Source organism: Hippopotamus amphibius, chromosome 1 (assembly GCF_030028045.1).
Source record: "Hippopotamus amphibius kiboko isolate mHipAmp2 chromosome 1, mHipAmp2.hap2, whole genome shotgun sequence".
NCBI classification, from domain to species: domain Eukaryota; kingdom Metazoa; phylum Chordata; class Mammalia; order Artiodactyla; family Hippopotamidae; genus Hippopotamus; species Hippopotamus amphibius.
The window spans coordinates 119,010,715-119,032,365 of record NC_080186.1 but is presented as its reverse complement, the minus strand read 5'-3'; the positions used below and the strand labels follow the sequence as shown (position 1 = coordinate 119,032,365).

Sequence of the window (21,651 nt, the reverse complement as noted above, 5' to 3'; positions counted from 1 at the left end):
GGGATGGGAGGCAGAGCTGCCGAGAGGAATGGTTGAGGGGACAGACTAGGCTCCAGAGAAGAAAAGGCCAAAGATGGATTAGTGTCGGGGCTGAGAAACTCTGAAGGGGCAAGAAGCTCTCCTCTCCTAGCTCCCTAGTGTTCTGTGTTCCTGGCAGATGCCCAGCCTGGGTTTGCTGGGACAGGGTTTTAGCAGCTGAGCTGGGGATGGGGAGAGGTGGGGAGGGCCCCCTCAGGACTCCATTGCAGACCAATCATTTGTGGCTTGTTTGCATAATACTTTTGGTTCAACCGCAGAGATTAGGGCCTCACCCCAACTCTACCTTGAAGCTCTACCACAGAGTTTAAACCCAGGGGTACAAAGGGGGCACTTGTAATGTTTTCTCCCTTTTGGGTAACAACTTCAGGGGTGGATTTGGAGGTCAGATTTCAGGAAATTCTGAAATACTCAGTCATTCATGTTTATTCATTCAACAAACATTTTAAAAGCACCAACTATAAGCCTTGCATTGTGTTGGGGCTGGGAATAAATTAGCACGGCAAGCCCCTTGCTCTCAGGAAGCTCCAAGTTTAGTGGGGGAGATGGCCATCTTGAAATCTACTCTCCACCATTGTTGAGCACTTACTATTCATTAGATACCATATAGGAACTTCACAGAAGTTGTCCCATTTAATCCTCATAACAAGTCTGTGGTCTAAGGAGCATTAGCCCCATTTGACAGTTATTAGAACCAAAATGAAGAGATTTGTCCAAAGTCACTCAGCTTGTGAACTATATAAATGGAATTGGAACCTATGTTTATGTGATTCCAAGTTCTGTGCTCTTAACCACTGCCCTTGTGGTCGCCAATGTATGGAAGGAAGATGTAGGTTCATTAAATTCCGTGGGTGTTCGAAAGAGTGAGATTGCCTTTAGCTTCGGGAATCTGCTAGGTGTAGCCTCCTAAGAGAGGTGGCTTTGCACTGCACTCCATTCGTGCTGCAAATACGTAAATGGAGTATCTACTACGTCCTTTGTTGCTGGTGCCGAGGAGCCCGAAGTGACCGAAGTCCCTGCGCTGTGGACATGCTGGGCAGGGATAGTGGAAAGGCTGAAATTATAATTGGGCGAGGCGTAAATGCCAAGTTTCCTTTACCCTCAGAGTTGCTCTGCCCCTCCTGGGTTTCTCTCCCAGGGGCAAATACCCAAACTTCTTGGGGATCTAGAGGAAAGGCCCTGCCGTCCTACTCTGGGAAGTCCTTCCTAACGTCTATCCTGCATTTCTTTCTGTTCCAACAGATTTCCCCACCTCCCATCTCATTCCTCTTTTTCAAGGCCAAATCTCACTACAGTAACCCGGCAGGCTGAAACCGGCTGGCCCTTTAAGGCCACCTTCTTCCCCCCCACGTGCCGTCTGGTTGGGCTGGCGACGCTGACGCACGCGTGACGTCAATGGCAGCTGGCGGAGTCTGGGCACGAGGAGCGAAGTTGGGATGGGGGTGGGGGGACGAAAGCGAGAGGGCGGTTCATTTGCATTTAAAGGGGCCACACCAGGGTTAGCGATCAAGGCTTTAAAGAAATGTGCATTTGGAAAACTTCTCTTCTTGCTCTAAGGGACCAAAAAAAAAAAAAAAAAAAGGCGTGGTATAGCTAAAGTTGGTGGTGACTCGAGTTTGCGCTGTCAATTATGTCCTTCCGCGGAAAGGGGGAAATAGTCCGTCGCTGCCCGGGCTGGAACCACGTGACCCGGAGGGGGCGGTGGGGGGTGGGGAGAGGGAAGAAGGGAGGAGCTGGGGAGACGACTGTCAGGCTTCGTTTCAGCTGCCCCCACCCCCACATCCTGCCCACCCTCCTGCAGCTGCCACCACATCCTGCCCGGCCGGGGGCAGGGAACTCGTGTGGGGGGGCACTGACCCAGGACCCGGCTTAGGCACCCCTTCCCTGCCCCCTTTAGTTCCAGGGTGGGGCGTCTGCCCTTTGCCCCGGGCCTGGCCCCAAGCACCCTGGCACCGAGCTTGGGGCGCAGCTCTGCCAACAGTCTTGGACACCTCTCTGCCTGACTCCGCCCCGCACCCTGCCCCCGCCCAGAGTGGGACTTGTTTGGTTCCAGATCGGAGCCCCATCCCAGGACTAGCACAGATATCAATTGACAGAGGTGTTCAATAAAGTTTTTATCATCTTAACTCAGATACACAGCTACACACACATACACAGATTCCTGCAACAAGCGTTTGCTGAGTGCATTCCATACCAGGCCCTGCAAAGCTCTTTAGGCTCAAAGTTGAGTTAAACTGCTGCCCTCAAGGAGCTCAAAATCTACTGAAGGAGAGTAAATTAGAAACCAAAAATGTCAGTACAATGCAGTTGTGTACTGATGAGGTAGATACAGAGTAGAGAATACTATACAGAAGCAGAGGTACAGGAAGACACGCAAGTCCACATAGAGAATGTGTACACAGAAGGATTACCAGTATATTACCGGTGCTCATGGCCCTTCCCCTCACAAGCAAAGTGGACGAAGGGAGAGACTGGGGGCCTTTGCTGGGATTATTGGAAAACTGGCAGGAAGAATGATCAGCCCAACGGAAAGGATAATATGGATGGAGGTGAGGATGGAGATTATACAAATGACTGTGGAGAAGGCAAGAGAGTTAACCAAGCAGCCAGACAGAAGCTGAAACAGCGGTAATGGTTTCCCATAGTTATGGAACAACAGCCAGGAGAGAAGCAGCCCTTGTGGATGAGGAAGACCTTTCCAAATGAAGTTGGATAGGGATGCCTGGGGAGGCGTGAATAAAGGGAGCTATTGATGTCCCTTTGCCACATAAATTGACGAAGATGATACTGTACGGAGGAGTTTACACACACTTTTTAGGACTTTGGTGGGCATCTTTCTGACTTGTAGGGGATTTTATAGCAACGTTACATGACTTTTCTCTAAGAAAGATTGAGTTGGTAGAGGAAGAGAAGGAGAGATGAGACCCAGGCATCTGAGCCTGCCTAGGCTTTTTTCACCTAGAGCATCCTGGGATGGGTAGTCCAGGGGCTAGAAGAAAAAGATGTAGTGAGTCATTTTCAGGAAGTCTTTATTATCATCTAACCTCCAGCAATACTCCCTAGATCCTTTCTTAGTTCTCCATGGAAATCAAGACCTAATGTTTGTTACTTTTCCTTTCCTATGAAGTTCTCTCTATAAATACATGTATATGTAAATTCTATTCCACTTGTAATGTCAGCCTTTCCTACTCTTTCCTACTTTGTTTTCTAGTGGATTATCATTTCGGCATCTCAGGGTCCAGGACCCTCCATCTCCTCGACTGAGCTTTTCCCTCCCCTCCTTTCTCCCTCCTGCTCTTCCAGGCCCTTTAACACCCTCCTAGGTGACTCACCTACCTTTCTTCCTCATTCCTTTAAGGACCCAACATTCCAAGGCAGGGAGGACCAGTTGGCCAATCACAGCCCCGGCAAGCCTGCCTCGGGCTTGAGATTGGCTGGAGCTGTGGTTGGCGGGAGGCTCACCACGCAGATCTATAGTATGTTGGGGAGGGGGTTTCTGGGAATCAGCCCTGGGAAATAATTCGTTCTGGGGCTGCTAATTGTTTTGGAGAGGATCACTCAAGTAGAATTGGGGCCAGAGGGGTCTCTAGTTTGGAGAGCCTCAAAACTGGAGGCAGGCTGAGAACCCAGCTCTCGTGGTCTCCTGGGGGCTTGGCTGCCCCCTGCCCACTTTGGTTTTTTTCCAGGAATCTGGGACCCAGTAGTCTGAAGGCCGAGTTCCCAAGCCTGTTCCTAAGAAGTCTTTTCCAGCAGCCCTAGATCTCTCCAGTCTCAACATTCTGCTTTCCCGACGTCGGAAACAGCCGGAAAATAAACACCCTGATGACTAAACGGTTTCTCCAGCTAGAGCCTGGGGAAGCACTAAAAATAGAGGCCACAAGTGAGGGGAGGTTCCCCACTTGAGGGAGGGGGGGCACTTTCCCATTCCTGCTATTGCCACAGCCCCAGACCTGGCACAAGGCTCTGTTCTTTTCAGAGTCCTTGGGCACAGGGCAGATGGGCTCCCTCTGCCTACCCTGAGGTCCTTCAGGCAAGCTAGCCCTGCCTGGTAGGGAAGACTGACATCTTCTGGTGCTGGGGCCCCATCTCCCAAATCTAATGGAGGAACTAAGAAGCTACTTTTGGGGACAGAAGGGGACACTGTTTAAATCAGGTTTCCTGAAGGAGGGGCCAAGTGGAAGGGTTGGAAACTGAGGCCAAGGAAATAGAAGCCTGCTGGCTTCCTGTCTTAAAACAGGCAAGATAAGCCTCCAACCAATTTGCAAAGCAATTCCACTGATCTTGCCTCCTCTGAGGCTTGTATGGAATAATGGGCCTAAAGGGGTCTTGACGGTCCAGTCTTCAAATTATTATAATGCAGCATGAGGTACAGTTCAAAGTAATCTACTTGTATGAACAACTTTAATCTCCACACCAATTTATGAGTTAGGTACTATTACCATCATCTCTATTTTACCCATGAGGATCATGAGGTACAGGGAAGTTAAGTAACATGCCTGTGTTCCCAGTTAATAAATGATGGAATAAGGATTTGAACCGAGGTAGCTTTACCCCAAAGTGGATGCCTCTAATTACCATAACATGCTGCCTCTTTTGGGATATGTTCGTCTCTTCAGCCCTTAACCTAGAATTGAGTCTTTGTCCAGTAAATCAGACCCAGCCAGATAGAAATCAGGGTGTGTGAAGAACTGAGTGCCCTTCTGTTCTGCAAGGTTCTTTGAGATCTAAGCCAGATTCCATCATTTCCTCAAGCTCAAGGTAGGAAGCAAACGTTGGAGTAGTAGGGCTGCTGGAGAGGAGGTCTGAGGGGTCAGCTGCCCAGCAGGCTTGGCACCCACTCTCCTGTTGCAGGGCATGAGAACATTCACCACACCCTGGAGCAAACAGGAATTAAAAACTTTTAAAAACAGCTACTACTGCTTCTTTAATAAGATGCTTTTGGGCGTTTCCTGTGCTGGGGGAAATTAGGGTCACACCCCTTTAAATTGCCCCCCTCGGCTGTAAGTGCTCTGGGGCCCGCAGGCACTGGGGATTAGGTCACCCACGAACTATGAGCTGTCGCTTTAAATTGCTGGGCGTCTGCCGAGCCGGGCCCCGGGAGAGGAGGGGGCCTGTCACAGGTAGAGGGAGCAAACGAGCTCTCCAGGTAACCTCCCAGAAATGAACGTGTCCCTTTAAGTGGGGCTTCGGCACACCCTAAGTGAGGGAGACGGAATCTTTTCAACACTTAGCATCTACCCTTAATTTATCTACTTAGACTCCCACCTCCCAACTCTCCTGGGGCTTGGGGGTTGGGGGGAGCTGTGGAGGCAGCGAGTGCGTGTGTATGGGAGAGTATGCGCGCACTCCGCGGCACCTCCCCGGAAAGGACCTCCTCGAGCGCATGGTGGCAGCAGTGCTAGGCGGCCGTCCGGCCACCTCGACACAGGGCACCACGGGCGCGGGCCCATCCCTTTAGAGGCCTCTGGGTCTCGCCTGCCTACTTTGCCTTGCTCCGTCGCTTCCTCCCTCCCTCCCTCCCGGCTGGCGGAGGGATCTGCCGCTCCCGGCGCCGCAGTCTAGCTTGGAAGGACGGTGGGGTGGGGGCAGACCCGGCCCGGCCCGGCCCGACCGGCCCGAGGGAAGCGAGGGGCGGGGCCGCGTCCCCGGGACCGCCCCTGCTCCGGCCCCGCCCCGCCGCCCCCACGGGGTCCTCCCATTGGCACCCCCGCCTGTCCATCATCCCCGTTCCCCCCACCCCTCAAGCTAGGCTGAGCTGTGCCTACGTCGGCCTTGACTCCCGGGGGCTGGAGGAGTTACCTTTGGAGCCCGAAAGGAGGAAGGAAGCAAAATATCAACAACAGCCGAGGCGGCTCGGGCGCTCGGCCCCGGTCCCCCGCCTGCCTGCCCGCCCCCGCGCCCACGACGGGGGCCCAGGCCCCCCGGCGCCGCCCAGGGCCCGCGCGGACGCCGGCCTCATTTATTATTCCCCCCGCCCGGAGCTGCGGCTTCCAGGTGCTGAAGATCCCCCGGACCAGGGGCGAGGGCTACCCCCTCCCAGCCGTGACACCCCTCTTCCCCCAGCGGGGCCGGTGAGTAGAGAAAAATAACGCGCCTGCCGCTTTAAGAGGCCCCCTCCCCCACCCCGTCCTGGGGTTGGGGTGGAGGGTGGTCTAGACCGTCCCCCCGAGGGGTGGGATGGGGTGGCCTTGTGGGCTGGGAGGAACTCGCGGAGCGGGCCGTGTTTTCGTGTGGCGTTGGTGGGAGATTACGTGGGGGACTGTTTGGGTGAGGGAGTCGGCCGTGGGGACAAGTGAAGTGGGCTGTAATTCCCTTGGGTGCTGGGGTCAGGGTGGGGACGGGTGGCTTGGGGGCGCGCCGGTCTGTGGGCGTCCGGGGGTGACGGCGGTCCCCGAGTGGTCTGGGAAGGAGCGCCATCCTCAGAGGGGGTTTCTGGTGACAGCCGGGAGCGACTGACATTTTAACAGCCGGCCCTCCCTCCCTCTCCCTCCTCGCGCCGCCTGTTCCCTCCTCCTTGGCCCGAAATGGTGCAGAAGGGGGCCTGGGAGGGCGGCGGGAGGGTGGGGGCGGGGGGGAGCCGCAGCTGTTTGGGAAGCGGGGGAGGGAGGGGGGGATGTTGTTCAGATGACACCGGGGTGGTGGGTTGGGGTGTGTGAGCGTGTGTGTGTCCGGGGCCCGGGTTTGCCCGGTGCCTGTGGAGTTGGGACGCGGAGTCACCACGGAGGTGGACACGCAGGACCCTTCCTTGGGACCTCCTGGCCAGCTCCCGAGACCCCCGATCTGGTTTGTCAGTAGCCCGAGCTGGAGAATCCCCCGGCCAGAAGTTTGCAGCTGTTCAGCATCTGGGCAAGAGTTCTCCAGTCCCACTCTCCACCTATGGCAGGCTGCATTGGGCGGGGGTGGGGGTCTAGTGAGTGTTGGGGGGCTTTTGGGGAGGGAGGGCCAAGGAAGCTAAGATGCATCTAGTCTCTCACCCCAGTGCCAGTCCCTTTCCTGTCAGGTTTGGTCTTACAGGGTCTCCCTTATCCTAGTGATTCAAGCTAATCTCTCAGTGGCCTGCTGAGGTCTCTCCCCAATGAAAGGAGGGCTCCTGAGTGTGGGTACCCTGGGAACCACTGACCAGGTTATCCCAGCTTTGTCCTTTGAGTGGGAGGCTCTCTCTGCTTCCCCTTAAGCAGCCCATTGTTGATGGGTTGGGGGAGGGTGCAGTGGGTGGATCCTGTGCCCCCCTTCTCTGTACCGGGCCCCCTTTTGAGGTCTCCTCATAGGCCTGGTTTCTTTGGTGTTGGGGAGTGGCCCTACCCTGCCTCTTCCCCCATCCCCTCAGTGGGTCTCCTAGGCAATTCAGGGGCCAGCCTGGACTATGGGAAGTTTACCATCTGGGGCGGTGACCTTGGGCTGCTCTGGCCTCTGAGATAGCAGGGGAGCCCAGGCCAGCAGGAGATTGGGTGTTTTGAAGTTAGGGAGCTGTCCACCTCCCACTCCCCTCCAAACCCCCACCAGGGAAGTCTTAGTAGTTAAGGAGAGCATTGAAAAAAGGCACATGTCAGTGTTCACAGATGTCCATCCGCCTGTGGCCACCAGGTCACACCCGCCCCAGGACTTAGCCTGGCTGTCCCAGCTCCCACGGCCTGCCTGGGAATGAATTTCCTTCCTGTGGTTTCCCAGTGTGTTGGGCAGGAGATGGGGGTGGGGTGGGATCATTGCGAGGGTGGCTGAGGACCCATTAATATGGGGTGATTGGGGGATCACTAGAGCTTATGTGTAGCTCTTTCCCCACTCTACCCACTAGATATTTGGAACTTTGGGTCTCAGTGGTCATATTCTCTTTGTTGTAACGTCCCTGCCACCCCTCCCCCAACACAGCCTATATGTGTTTGTATATTTGTGTGTGTATATATATATGCATGTGTATTTGTAAAGGGAGGGTCTCTGGTTTCTCTGGGAGAAGGGGGAGCTTTCATTTACACTCCTTTAGAGGCCAGAGAAGTTATTTTTTTACCTGAGGTCACACAGCAAATCTGTGTCAGAGCTTTAGTCCAGCCACCACTCTTTCAAGCATGGCTTCATAGCAGGGAGAGACCATAGGAAGGAAGACACAATCCTTCCCCTTGGAGGCCCTGGTCCTAGGGGAGGAGGAGGACCCTTGTGTTGGAGGATGGGCATAGGCTGTTGGGCTCGGCCTTCTGTCTGCTGTGCCCAGTGCCTGGAACAGAGCAGTGGAGGGCTTGGGAGGGTGGCAGGGGCTGTCCATTGCCCACCCTGCTCTGTACCTGCTGTCCCTGGACTGGAGGAACCTGGGCTTCCCAGCTCTGCCCCTTTTGGCTCCTGGCTCTTCTCATAGGCTGCGAGATATGATAGTCTTTCTGGCTGCTGTTACATAATCTCTCCAGAAGGTTTTTTTTTGTTTTTTTTAAATCTTTCCTGGGTCTTTCCTGGGAGGTGTGATGAGGGAAGAAAGCGGAGGATAGATTCCCCAGGTTGGGGCTGGAGGACCAGTAGCAAAGAGGTCAGGGGAGGCCTCCTGGCCTCTGAGGGGGCAGGAAAGAGGAGGCCTTGGGCTTAGGCCCTCATTGATTGTGACCTAGCCCCTCCTCCCCGACTCTGCCCTGGGAATCCCTGGCCCATGTGCCTCCAGAGAGGCCTGCCCCTCTGCCCATCCTGTCAACCTTCTCCTCCTGGCCAGCTGGGCCCCTTGCCCTCCGCAGTTGGCTTTGGTCCAGAATCTCAGTGCTTGCCCTGGTCTGGTATGGGTGGGCCCTGTGTTGGACACTTGGCCGCCCACTTCTGTAGCTCTGTGGGGGCAAGAGGTGTCAGGAACTAATGGGTGGGTCCAGCATGTCCTTAGCTGTATTTAGAGCCAGGCTCCCTGTTCTCGGCCCCTCTAGTCCAGAGAGTGGTGATCTTACTGGAGAAGGGGATTCGGTGCGGGGCTTGTAATGGAGGCCTCGACTTCTTGGGAACAAGTCATAAGTTGGTGTTCACCTGGGTTCTGGAGTGGGTATAAGGATCAGACATGAGCCTAGAACCCATCCTTAAGGGTGAGATTCTGGGTCTTGCGGCACTGTGGTGGCGGGTTCTCCCACCCTTTGGGGTCATGGCTGGGACTCTCCAGGCTCTCTGAGGCCAACTGGTTTGAGGCAGTTATCTCCGTTTTAGAGGGAAGGAGGTGATGGTGGCAGGGCCAGCGTAACCTCAGCATCACTGTAATCACTGGTGGCTTTTATGAGCCAGTCATGGGGCCGGAGTCCGGCCAACCGTCTGTCCTTCTGTCCCAGTTTGGTGACTTACTCATGGGGTGAAGGGGAGGTGTTAGGTGCTAGTAGTTCTGTTCTGGGAGCTGAACACCTTTCTGTGTTGTGGTTGATGCCCCTGTGTCTGCAGCAGACAGAATGGAGCTTAGACTTCAGGAAGAACTTATTACTGGAGGTAGATGGCGGGGAGAGAGAGAGAGCTCTACCTTGGCTGGGGAAAGATGGAATCTCAAAGTACTTTTCTTCTCCAGTGGTTCTTGGTGGCTCTGCTGAAAGGCCTTGAACTTTGGTCTAGTGGGGATGGTACTGTTTGTCTTCTGGAATATTTATTTTCTCTTCTCCCCCTTGCCTGGGACTGAAAATATCCTAAGGAGAGTTTGTCCTGGAGCTGTAGGATGGCTAGCGTTTGGACTCCTTTCCCCTGGCAGGGGGGTGGGCAGGGGTCTTGTGGAGGCCGGCGTGCCCAGATGCACCTGGCACATACACAGCATTTAGTGGCACACATGCACGGAGGTGTGCGGTGCATACACATGGGTGTGTAGACACCCCCGGAGCAGCTGCACCCTGTGGGGGCTGGGGACAGGGTGAAGGGACTGGAGGCAAGAAGGCACAGAGGCATGCAGAACTCTGAAGAGAGGCGTGTTGACTGGAGCAAGAGGGGCTGCGTTTAGACCTAGAGCATGGTGTGCAAGTGGGGGAGCCCTGGCGGACTCCCATCGCTGCCCCTCGCGGCACTCCGTTCCATCTGTTCCTCTCTGTGGCCCCGGCTCAGCCTGCCTCGGCCCCTCACGCTGATCGCACGTCCTTGGGTGAGTACGCTTTCCAGATGTACGGGAGTTTCAGCTAGCCTCGTGGTGAGCGGGGCGTCTGGGTGTTTTGGTGGTTTGTCGCTGGTCTCTTTTGCCCTCCCCACTCACCCAGCTAAGCAAGGCCATTCTGAGGTATCAAGGTTGCATCTGAGCCCTCAAGCATTTGGGGGCGATGCCCTGCCTGGTTGATCCCCAAGGCCCTTTGCATCTGCTTTTTCCTTTTCTTGAGGCTGTGGCCACAACCTTTCCTTCCTAGGAGCCTAGCCATGCTTCTGGCTGGTCCTGCCTGGCGTGGAGACAGGAGAATGCATTCACCGACTCTGCACAGGACCCTGATAGCCTGGACCTGGGGGGTGGCAGTTGTGCCTACTGTCTGATCTCTCTCCCTTCTGTTGTAGGCTGAGGGGAGGAACTTGTCTGGAGCTCTGGCCTGTTGCTGGCCTCACCCAGGCGGGACCATATTTACTCATTTAAACTCACCCTCCCAGGAGGCTCCAGGCTCTAGGCCTGGTCACTGACCTTGGCTTGGTGCCTCTGGCTGGGTGCTCTGGCCACTCCCCTAGGAGTTGGAGAAACCAGGGAAGCATGTAGAGAAGGAGCTTTTTTGCCCCTTGGTCGTGAGCACTTCACTCTCAGGCAATACCCCACTCACCCTATTTTCCAATATACTTTGGAGACCAAAAACTAAAACTTTTGAGATCCCTGGGGATTGGAGGAAGGAAACTTCCATTTGTTGTGTCCCTGTGTGCCAAGCTCTGTGCTGGGCATGGAAACATAGGAAGACTCATTTCTTTCTCTCCACACTGGATTTTGTAATTGGGGAGACTGAGTCAGAGATTTAAGTGACTTGCTCAAGCTTTCCCAGTTAGGAGGTGTTCAGGGCTTTTGTCTAAGGTTAAGGAAAGGATCCTGCCCTTCAGGAGGGGCAGTGGAAGAGGAGACCCAGGGAGACCTGGGAAGAGGAGGAGGATACACTGAAGGGAAGAACGAACCCAGTAGGGTTCCCTGGCAGGAGTGCAGAGGATTGGGGTCTGGTGGCAAGATCAGGGTGGGGATGGGGGGGCATTCTTTGGTTCTCTAAGAAGGTATTGTCTTCTGATTGAGTGCCATGGGAGAAAGCCCCAAAGCAGGGGTATACAGGAACAAGTGACACTCAGAGACCCCTCCTGGGTACCAGTTAGTACCTCCTAAAGCTGCCATGTGGGACTTGTGAGGAGACAGACTAGATCGGGAAAGACTTGAGCCACAGGCCTCCTGGGCTTGTGCAAAGGCAAGAGGCATGGCTGACTTGAGCCTCCCAGGCCCAGATATTAGGGAATCAACCCCGGAAGGAATGTACTGTTACTCCTGGGGAGGGAGACCCTGCCCGCTCTCTGTCCAAGTTGTGCAAGGAAGCGCTGTGCTCAGCAGTCAGCCCACCTCTGCCACTTACTGCTGGTGACCTTGAGCATGTCCCTCCCATCTCTGAGTTGGTTTCCATTTCTATGAAACAGAGATGCCTCCCCTGGAAAAGGAAGGAGGTTCCATGGGAAAACGTATGGTACTCAACACAGAGTGGGTGCTTGGAAAGTGGCTGCATCCTTTCTTCCAGACATCAGCTCCAATCTAGCCCTGGACTTGCCAGCTAAGGCAGCGGTCCAGAAGGTGGGGTGGAGGCACACAGTGCCCCGGGTAGGGCTTGATGTGGGGGGTGCTGAAGAAGCCCTGAGAGGATCCTGGGATGGGCTTGGGAAGCTGAACCCACCAGCCCTGCCCTCCCCAGCCAGCAGTCTCCTTGTCTCAGAACCTGCCCCCTCCGCATTTCACCCCAGAGTCTTACCAGATCCCTCTGGCTGCGTTCTCATGATTTCCCTGCCCCCACCCCACCAGCAGATACTTGGGATTGAGGGTTGGGAGAACAAGGAATAAGAGAGAGCTCATCCTCAAACCTCAAGGGAAGGCATACGGCGGGAGTGAGCGTGGGTGGGGAGAGGAGGGTTGGTCTCTTTGTGGAGTCTTCCCACTCCAGTTGGATCAAGTAACATGGAGGCAAGGGGATGCAGCAGATGACCTCAAACCTTTAAAGCGTGTGTGTATTAATGGGTGGGGGTAGACCCAGGAGGAAGGGCTGATCTTGAAAGGGTTGCTTCAGGCCTTCCCAGTCACATCTCTCCTTGACCTCTGAGCCTGTTTCCTCCACCCCCCACGGCTGCCGGCCTCTCTGCTGACTCCCCTGTACACACCCCATGGCAGGCCCCTGGGGCCCAGGCTGGCTGGGTGGGGACAGGTGTCCTGGCCCAGCTGTTCCCTCTTGTCTCCCCCACCTGTCAGCCCAGAGGGTGGGGACTTGACAGGGAGCAGAGAGGAGGAACCCCTTGGCCTCCTCACCTGCTCCCTGGTGTGGGGCCCTGGTTGTAAAGTGTAGAAGAGGGATTGAAAGTAGACAGTAGGCAGGACTTCCCACTCAGAGGAGGTTTAGCTCCTGATGATCGGAATGGCAGAGAAAGCTGGGTACGCAGGGATCCTCGTTGTCAGAAATCAGAGGGGTCTTTACAAAGTATCTTCATGAAAGGATGAGACACAGGTATTGGTGAGGAGCATGGATCGAATCTGGGGGAGCCCTTTGCATAGACGTGTGTAGGTACTTCCACCCCACTGCCTGCCAGTGTGGCGGGGGGGTGGGGGGGTGCTCCGTCTGGCTGGGCATCTCAGCCTCACCTGGCACCTTTCCTGAAAGCAGCAAGCTAATCCTGTAAGAGCTGCCTGGCTGGCCGCCTCAGCAGGCCCACGCAGCCGCACTGCCTACCCTCCCTTGCCAGGGGCTTAGAGGACTGTCCTTCGAGTCAGAAGGAGATCCAGCTGCCACCCTGAGCGGCCCCTTTAAATCCTCAGGGGCTTCCCGAGGTCATGATGTCTCTAGGAGGATTTGCTTTCCCTGATTGGATTGGCCTCTTTTTTGGGGAGGGGGGGTGCTGTCTGTAGTTGTAGGTGAACACTTCACATTCTCATCCTCCACCTTCCCTTCCATCAGAATCGGTGCTGTCCAGTCTGAGGGCCCAGGCCTCAGGCCGCCTCCCTTCTCTCCTTGCTCACGTTCCAGCAGTCAGGACCTAGACCCCCTTCATCTGCTTCAGCCAGAGCAGCCTTGCCTCTGCTCTGTGGATGGGAAAAAAGGATCTTGCTGCTTTAAACAAGGGAACAAACCACTGCCCTGGTTGACAGTGCCCTCTGAGACTGTCTAGTGCCTGTTTTTCTCCACTTTCTCCTCTTCAGCTTGCTCTTCCTTTGGCCAGGGGCCCATGCTCCATAGTTTTCCCAAGCCCTCATTTCCATGGGCAGTCCCTCTCCTGATCGAACCATCAGCCCTCCTGCTGCAATGGCAGGCAGCCCAGACCCAGCACTGGTGGCATTATGCTCACCCCAACGGCTCTCAAGCTGACCCGCCCCCAAGGCCCCAGCTGCCACTTTCACTTCTGTCTCCTGAGACCCCAGAGGGAAGTTGGGTGGGGAGGTGGAAGGTGACACAGTAACCGTCCCAACCGCCCCACCTCTCCTCAGCTGAGGCTTCGGATGGCCGGGGCCCTGTCCACCAGTCTCATCTAGATGAGTGGAATGGGCTTAGGTTGTAGGGGAAGGGTTGGCTGCAGTGGGAGGGATGGTGGTTAGATAGCAGGAAGGACTTCCTGGGATAGGAGACCACTGCTTGGCTTCATTGTTTCAGAGGGTACGGCTGGAAGCAAAGCTATTATAACTGGACAAACAGGTCAGTTTGACCTCTTCAAGGTAGGCAGGGGCTTGGCTGTCTTCTAGCTCCCACCGGTTGGACTATAATGCTGGGGCCGCCGTGCCCTCCCAAGTGTTACCAGCTGCCTGTGCTTGGTCTGGTAACTTCTAACAAAGCAAATTTTATCCCTAGAGACTACTTTGAGTTCAAAGACTCAGCCCTGGGAAGTCCTCTCTGTCGTCTTACATCTCTCTTGCCTGCTGTTCTAGGCTATTTCCTCTTGTTTTGCACTCTTGGGAGTGGAATTTGGAAATGGGGATAGAGGTAGACGTAAAGAACAATCCACCCCTGTCCCACTGCTGCTCCAGCCTTGACATTAAAGACGGGAATAGGGTTTTTCTCCTGAGGAACCCCCAGGCAGTTTTGGAGCCATCACACTTTACCCCGTGAATCTTATCACATTCCTCTAGCTGCAGGGCTTACTTGTTCCTCATAATTACACCTCTTCCCCTCCAATCCCTTCCTAGACAGGGGACCTGGACAAGAGTGGAGGACCCCGTTGGACTGAGAGCTCTAGACAGTACCACTGGATCAATTCAGGAATGTTTTGCGAAGGAGAAGGATGAGACTGGAGACCTGAGGTGCCCAGAACTCCACTCGGGGTCCCTGAGTGCCTAGGGATGCTGGGTGGGGGTGTCCCAGGTCTTAGCATGGGAAGTAGAACTTGATGGAATAAGGTCAGAGACACTATGCAAATCCCCATGCAAATAAACAGTAGTGAGTCATTCCTGATCAGCCTGCTGGGTGGAGCATGAAGCACGACTCAGGCTCGGGCCCGGGCCGCAGAGCTGGCCCCACCAATGACCATGACAGTGACCTTGGGCCAGTCACTACTCTAACCAGAAGCAGGACCCCGAGGCCTGGGTCTGAAAGGCATTCCAGGTGTGTGAGGGGATTGGCTTGGCAGAATCTCTGCCACCAGGGCCTGTGTGCCCCGCCTGGCACCTGCCCTGGCTGCCCATGAGCTTCTCTCAACCCTTGGCCATCTGTTGTGGGGGTTGTCGTTCCGAAAGCACCTCCCTCTTCATCAGGCCTTTTCCTTCTCTCTTCTGGCCTCCACATTGCCCTTCCCTCCTAAGCTGGAGGGCAAGGGACCTATCCGGGCCATGTCTTCTGTTACCTCTGCATGAAATCACACAGTCCTGACATCCCTTACTTTGAGCCTCTATAAAGAGCATAGGGACAGAATGTCTAGGCCGGAAGGGCACTTGGGTAACTAGTCCGCTGCACCTACCCATTGTACTGGCCAGTGGGGGGAACTCTGCGGGGGGCAGTGGCGTACTCAAGTCCACACAGTGAGTTAGGGTCAGGGCATGGACTAGAACTCAGGCATCCAGAATCCCTACCCGTAGTCCCTGCATGTCCCTGGGCTGTTCATTGCCTTACCTCGCCTACCCGTTTTCTGTTAGGACTCCATCTCCCGTTACCCCCAGATTCTTCCTGAGGTCAGCTGGATGGCTCCAGGAACTTGGGGGGGGGGGGCTAGGCTGGTTCCTGGGAGCCAGCCCAGAGGCCACCAGGGGAAGGCCAGCGCTGGAGTGGGATGTGCTGGAGGTTGGGGGTGGGGGTCCGGCTGCCGCCTCTGTAGGGAGCCGTACAGCCTCAGCTGCTACAGGAAGGATGAGAGCTAGACTACAGGAAGGACAAGCTGGGGTGGGGAGGCAGTCGAGGAGGCTCAGGAGACAGAGCCTTACTGGAGAGGCATCTCCTGGGCAGAGAACAGGATGACCCCATCCCAGGAGATCTGCCAAGGAGAAGAGGGCAGGAGGCCTAGGGTGGGGCGCGGGAGAGTTGTCCAGCGGAAGCTGGAGGGAGGGCTCCAAGCGCTGCTCCCCGCACTGGGTGCTCCTCTTGACAAGGCGATTCCTGTCCCTTAAGCTGAGAATGAATGCGGTGTCTGCCTACACTTGTGTTCCTTAGGGCGCCTGGGACCTGAGACCACCCCTGCCCCAGGTCCAGCTTTCTTGGACTGGTCCTGCTCTCCCTCCCCCCAGCCCGCCAGCCCGCCCCCAGGTCCCTTGTCGGTGAGTTAAAATTAGCTCAGTGCCCAGACTAAAAATAGCCCCTGCCCAACCCTGAAGCTGCTGGGCTGGGGGAGGGGAGCCCCCGAGGGAGGGGACGACGGTGGGAACCAGGGGTTTGGGGCGTGAGCCTGCCAAACAGAACTTTGAAGGGAGGAGGAGAGTCCGGGATGGGGACCCGCCTGTGCCTTTGCGAGCAGACCCTAGAAGAACTCCGGGGCAAATGAAAGGAGGCTGCCGGGTGGGAGGGGGAGCAGAGAGGGGGCAGAGAGAGTGGAGGACAGGCAGGAGCCAGGGAGCAGTGGGCGGGCAGCAGGCTGGGGGTGTGAGAATTGGGCTGTGGGGGGTGGGGAGAGGGGCAGGGTGAGACCCTGGCACTGCCTCTGCCCAGACTTTGAGGGGAGGGTAATGCCCCCCCTCGGGGCTAGTACAGGATTTGTGCAGGAGGGGCTCTCTGCCTGTACTCCAAAGGCTGCAAACCCCAGGACTGTCTTGCCTGGGCCCTCTCTCTTGGTGGTCACCGAGTCCACCTTCCCAGCCATCTTCCAGAGCTCCTCAGCGTGTGAACCTGCTTAGAGGGCTGTGGTTCAGAGCCTGTGGCTTGGAAGGTTTGTGAGCCCTGGGGTGGGGCAGGAATGGAGGCAGGACCCAGGGCACTGAGAGGGCCCATGGGCCTTGTGCTTACCTCTGCCCGCTCTCAGGGCCTGCTTGCCCTGGAGCCTGGACCTAGCCAGAGCCTCAAGAGCCGAGATGCCCCATCCCCAGCGAGGTCTGGGCCCAGTCCTGGCCCCTGAGGGCCTCCTTGCCTGTCCCTGCCCTTACCCTAGGTAGGCCCTGCCCTCCCCTTGTCTGTCTCTTGGCCGGACTGTGGGTTTTCAGAGGGCAGGGATGGAGTCCTGTCCAGTTATGCCCACAGGCCCAGCCTAGCCTCAGCGCCCTGCAAACAGTTGTTGAACCTGCCTCTTGTTCTCTACCCGCTTCTCTCTGAATCTTTGTCGCCGTCTGGTCTCCTGCCGCTGCCTCTCTCCTCTGGCCCTCTCCTTGTCCGCCTCTGCCCCCACTCTGCCTTCCTCTTGGACTCTCTGCCTCTTTGTCTCTTTTCCTGCGTCTGTGTGTCTGTCCCCCTCTGCCACCCCCCTCTGTGTCTGCCTCACCCACGCCTCCTCCCTCGTTAGTGAACAGGCTGCTTGAGGCCGCCTGACTGTGGGGGTGACAGGTGGATTGGATTGTCACCCCCTCCCCCAGCGCCTGCTGCTTATTTCATGCCCTGCAGCCCAGCCACAGGGAAGGGGCGGGAGGAGGGATGACAGCTGTCTCCAGCACCTCCTGCCTTCCTCTCCAGTCCACAGCCTGGAGCCCTGAGCAGCCTGGGAGGAAGGGATGAAGGGCCTGCTTAATGAGAGTTGCCTTTCTCACTGTGTAGAAGAGCAGGGTTGCAGCCCGGTGCTCTGTGACGGGGGCTGCTCACTCAGCCTCTCTGGGCAGCTGCTCCGTTTTGACTTGTGCTGGTGTGGCAGCCCTGAAAGCAGATGCTCTGCAGTGCCTCTGGGCCACGGGGACAGAGGACGGACATGGGTGGAAGGGTGGAGGGGAGAAGGGGAGATAGGTGGTCCCCTGACAGCAGCAGGAGAGAGGAGGTGTTGGAAGACACTTCTCCTGCAGCTCCCCCAGGAAGGGCAGCCCTGCTGCAACTGCAGCTCCAGGAGGCTGCCCTGACCGCTCCCCCCAACTCCTCCGGCTGGGCCCAGGCCACCCTCACACAGGAACTGAGATAGCATCATTCTGAAACCCGAGAATGGTTTGAAAATTGCTCAGGTACCAAGAGGTGTTACATTGGGGGAGGCAGGAGCCTGTTACTTCTCCCATGTCCCCTCCAAATCAAGACCCCCTTCAGGGTACATTTTATGTATTATTTGCATGTCAGTAAAACCCACGTGTTCCTGTTGGGTCTGTTGCCCAGCTGAGAAAACTGGTTGTCCATGGGGTCCTTCTGGAAGCCCCGCCATTTGTGGTCCCCTCTCTCAGCCTCTCCTCCCTGTCAAGAGTGTTGTCAGAGGAGCCTCCTGCCCTGTGTCCTCTCTGCTCTCCATCTGCAAAGGCTTCTCTCCAGCCACCCTTCTCCACAGACGATGGGTCTACACCTGCCTCCTGGGGGCTCAGCCCAGCTGCCGTCCTCCTCCCTCTCTGCTCCTTCTCTCTCTGTTAGGGGAGGCCCTGTCTCTGCCTGCTCCCACTCGCTCCCCGGGAGGTCCACCTTGCCCAATCCTGTCCTGCGGGCGAGTAGGTCAGTGAGAATCAGAAGCAGCTGGAGCCTTTGAGGGGGTACTTTTGGTGTCAGAGATGCTGCCAGCCCAAGGAGTCACAGCAATGGCCTGAGGTCAGGATTGGGTGGGCCCTGGGGCCATCAGAGCAGGAAGGCCATCGTGGACAACTCCCTGTGGCAGCCCTAAGCCCTCCCAAGCCTTTGGCCTCCAGGAGAGACAGGCAAAAGCCAGGTCACATGGGAGGGCTTCCTAGAGGAGGAGCAGGCTGGAAAGGGGAAGCAGAACGGGGCTGGGTCAGGCGAGGAGGAAAAGGCTCACATCTGGATAACAGATGCCCAGGCCTCTGGCTCCTGGCAGTTGGCTAGGTAATTAGGCAGAGGGCTAATGAAGGAGGTCCAAGTGTTCATTAAATCTCCTTAAATTGGGTAGGGGGGAAGCTTGGACAAGATAGGCCTCCATACTTTGAATAGGGTCAGTTTAGGGTTCATTGCGCCCACCCAGGCCCCAGGCACCCTTTTTTCCCAAGTAAGGGCTGAGTTCCTGTTCTTGCTCCCAAGCTTTCTGAGAGTCTGCAACAATGTAGAATGGGTAGCAGGAGGGGAAAGAGATGAGTACAGACTGAGCCTGCTTTGTCGGAGGGCTCCTGGTTAGATAGGAGGAAGGACTGCCCAAGGTAGGGGCGTCTCCTCCTCTGGCGGTGTTGGCACAGAGGTAGCAGTGGCAGTAGGGAAGGGGCCTGGGGAACATGGAATTATTAAAAGTGCTTTGGGCTACCTTGGCAGGGACTGGGGATAGATGAGGCCTGGTCTTTTTAACCCTGACTTTCCTCTGTCAGAGGATGCTCAGTGGGTCTCTGTGGCTTCCCTGTCTTCTCAGCCCTGATCCCTCTTGCATCCCAGCTCCCCCAGCATGAGGCGGGGGTGGGGGGGGCGGTGTAGGAGATCAGCCAGGGAGCTGGTTGCTAGGTGACAGTTGCCTAAGCAACCCCATCTTCTCTATCTCCATGTGCTCAGGGCTGCTCCTTAGAAGACTTTAGAATCGCACCCTCTGTACCAACCAACCTGAGGGTAGGGAGGGTTGAGGACTGGAGTGGCAGGGGTGGTTGGAGGGTAGGTGGCGTCCAAACAGACAAGCTGTCAGTGCAGCTGGAAGAGGAAGAGTTCTATATCTACAGGGGATAGAGTGAGAGAAGCTGGTCCTGCAGCAGGACTGACGGAAGTTAGACCACAAGAAGGACTTGTCACAGGGTCACAGAGATGAAACCGTCCTTTCTTCCTTTGAACAGACCTTTCCCGAGCTCCTCCTTACAGGGGAGAGCATGATGAAGGATACAGATATGGTTCCTGCCCTCGTGGAGCTTCAGTCTCATAGAGGAGCCAGACAGTAAATAGAAGCACAGAATTGTAATTGTTTACAATCATAATAAATGCCAGAAAGAAAAGAGCAGAATACTCTGAGAGTCGGTAATCGCGGGAGAGCCGAAGGAGTGAAGTTAGGTTGTAGGGATGACTTTTCGGAGGGTCATTAGAGCACTGCAGCTCAGGAAAATACAGCCTTTGGATTGTGCCGGGAGGCAGGGGGCCCGAGATTCTTGGGTGGAGCCTTTGCAGTGGGTGTTTGGCAGAGATTGGGGTCACAGGCAAGGGATGGGGTAGCTGGAGCTGGTTCTGGGTCCAGATGTCTGCTCAGCCAACTTAGGCTTGGCTGGCTGGTGTTGGTGACGTCCTAGCGCACGTGTGAGGGTGGACAGTAGGAGGCCCAGGGCCCAGGGAGCACCTTGAGGGTAAGGAAGAGGGGAAGAGCGTTTGGGGATTTCTTCTTGGGGAGAGAGAAGGAGGGGTGGAGGGTCCTTCTAGGAGTGGGGAGGGAGCGACATTGTTTTCTGAAGCTACCTGGACAGAGCAGAAGCTCTCTTTCCAGCTGGGCTAGGGAAAGCCTGAGGGAAAGTCCTGTTAGTGGGAAAGGGTGGGGAGGGGTATTCCTGGCTCCTCCCAAGTCCATAGATGCCCTGCCTTCCCTCTCGCCTTCCCTCTATGGCCGAGATGCCGGGGCTGAACTTTGGCATCTGCTGTGGAACCTTGGGGGCCACAGTTGAGTGGATCTGGAAAGGCTCCAGAGAACCTCAGCAGCCACTGGAAATGGGGGCTGGGGAGGGGGTTCCTAATTACAGGTGTCTCTGTCATCAAACAGGGACACCTCTGCTCAGATTGGGTGGGGCAGGCGAGAGCCCACCTTCCTGGACTCTGTAGTAGGCTCTCTGGCAGGGACTCTGTGGAAGGGGAGCTCTGGAGAGGAGGGCTGGGCTTCTGTGGTCTGGGCTCCTAACAGGACCCTATTAGAGTTGCTCTGGAAAGCATGGGCCCCATGCCTGCTGCCCCCTTCCACCATCTTCTGCTGTTCCACCTCTGGAATCACAGAGCCAGGAGGGCCCTGGGGTCATCTTGTGCCTCCATCCTGGCCCCTTCCAGTCCCCATCCAGTCCCCAGGGGCTCACCCAACCTGTTTGGGCACTGCCCACACCTGACAGCCAGCATCTTTTCTGGCTCAGGCTGGGCTGCCATGCCTCTGCCTCCTTCCATCCCGTGGTACCTCACGTTGTACAGAACAGGGGCTCCGTTTCCCTCCCTGGCTCTGGAATTGGAGCTCTTCAACCAGTGGGCCGTGATGAGTTTATAGGTGTACTGAGACAGGCATCCCTTCGCCTGGTGCCAGTGTCCCCCTGGCTGCTAGCAGCCTCTTTCCTGTATGGCACTGGTTCTGTATTTTCTCTGCGTGCTCCTAGTTGAGCAAGGTTGGGAGGCACTGCTCCTAGACTGAGCTTGGGTTCTAGACATGACCCATTCCTCTAGAGCAGGAGTTGGCAAACCCATGAGCCAAATCTGGCCATGCCTGTTCCTATAAATCTAGTTTTATTGGGGGGGTGGGGGGCACAGCCGCACTTTTTTTTTTTTTTTAAATTTATTGGCTGCATTGGGTCTTTGTTGCTGCACGCAGGCTTTCTGTAGTTGCAGAGAGCGGGGGCTACTCTTCATTGTAGTGCACAGGCTTCTTATTGAGGTGGCTTCTCTCCTTGCAGGACACAGGCTCTAGGCACACGGGCTTCAGTAGTTGCAGCACTTGAGCTCAGTAGTTGTGGTACACGGGCTTAGTTGCTCCGCAGCATGTGTCATCTTCCTGGGGCAGGGATCGAACCTGTGTCCCCTGCATTGGCAGGCGGATTCTTAACCACTGCGCCACCAGGGAAGTCCCCGCACTCATTCTTTTAAATGTTGTCTACGGCTGCTCTCATGCTGCAGTGGCAGAGTTGAGTACTTACAACAGGGACTGTATGGCCTGCAAAACCTGAGATACTTACTATTTGGCTTTTTAAAAAAAGAATTTACTGACCTCTGGTCTAGAGGGGTGGTTTATTTACTTGTTTATTTACGTATTTATTTACTTAAAGCAGCAGAATTCTTTCTTCAAACCAGAAATTTAGGGCAAGGCCCACTGAGTAAAACGGAT

The 21,651-nt window shown here is 55.9% G+C and overlaps 1 protein-coding gene across 4 annotated transcripts in view; it reads left to right on the top strand.

Annotated features, from left to right (window-relative positions):
• The first annotated feature begins 5,719 nt into the window (after positions 1–5,719).
• MEF2D (myocyte enhancer factor 2D) overlaps positions 5,720–21,651 on the top strand; it is a 33,316-nt gene continuing 17,384 nt past the window's right edge. The window contains exon 1 of one of the 4 annotated variants that reach the window (XM_057726716.1): positions 5,720–6,107. The gene's annotated coding sequence lies outside the window, so the exon portion shown is untranslated. The remainder of the gene's footprint in view (positions 6,108–21,651) is intronic. The other 3 variants (XM_057726732.1, XM_057726705.1, XM_057726723.1) reach the window with 3 other exon arrangements.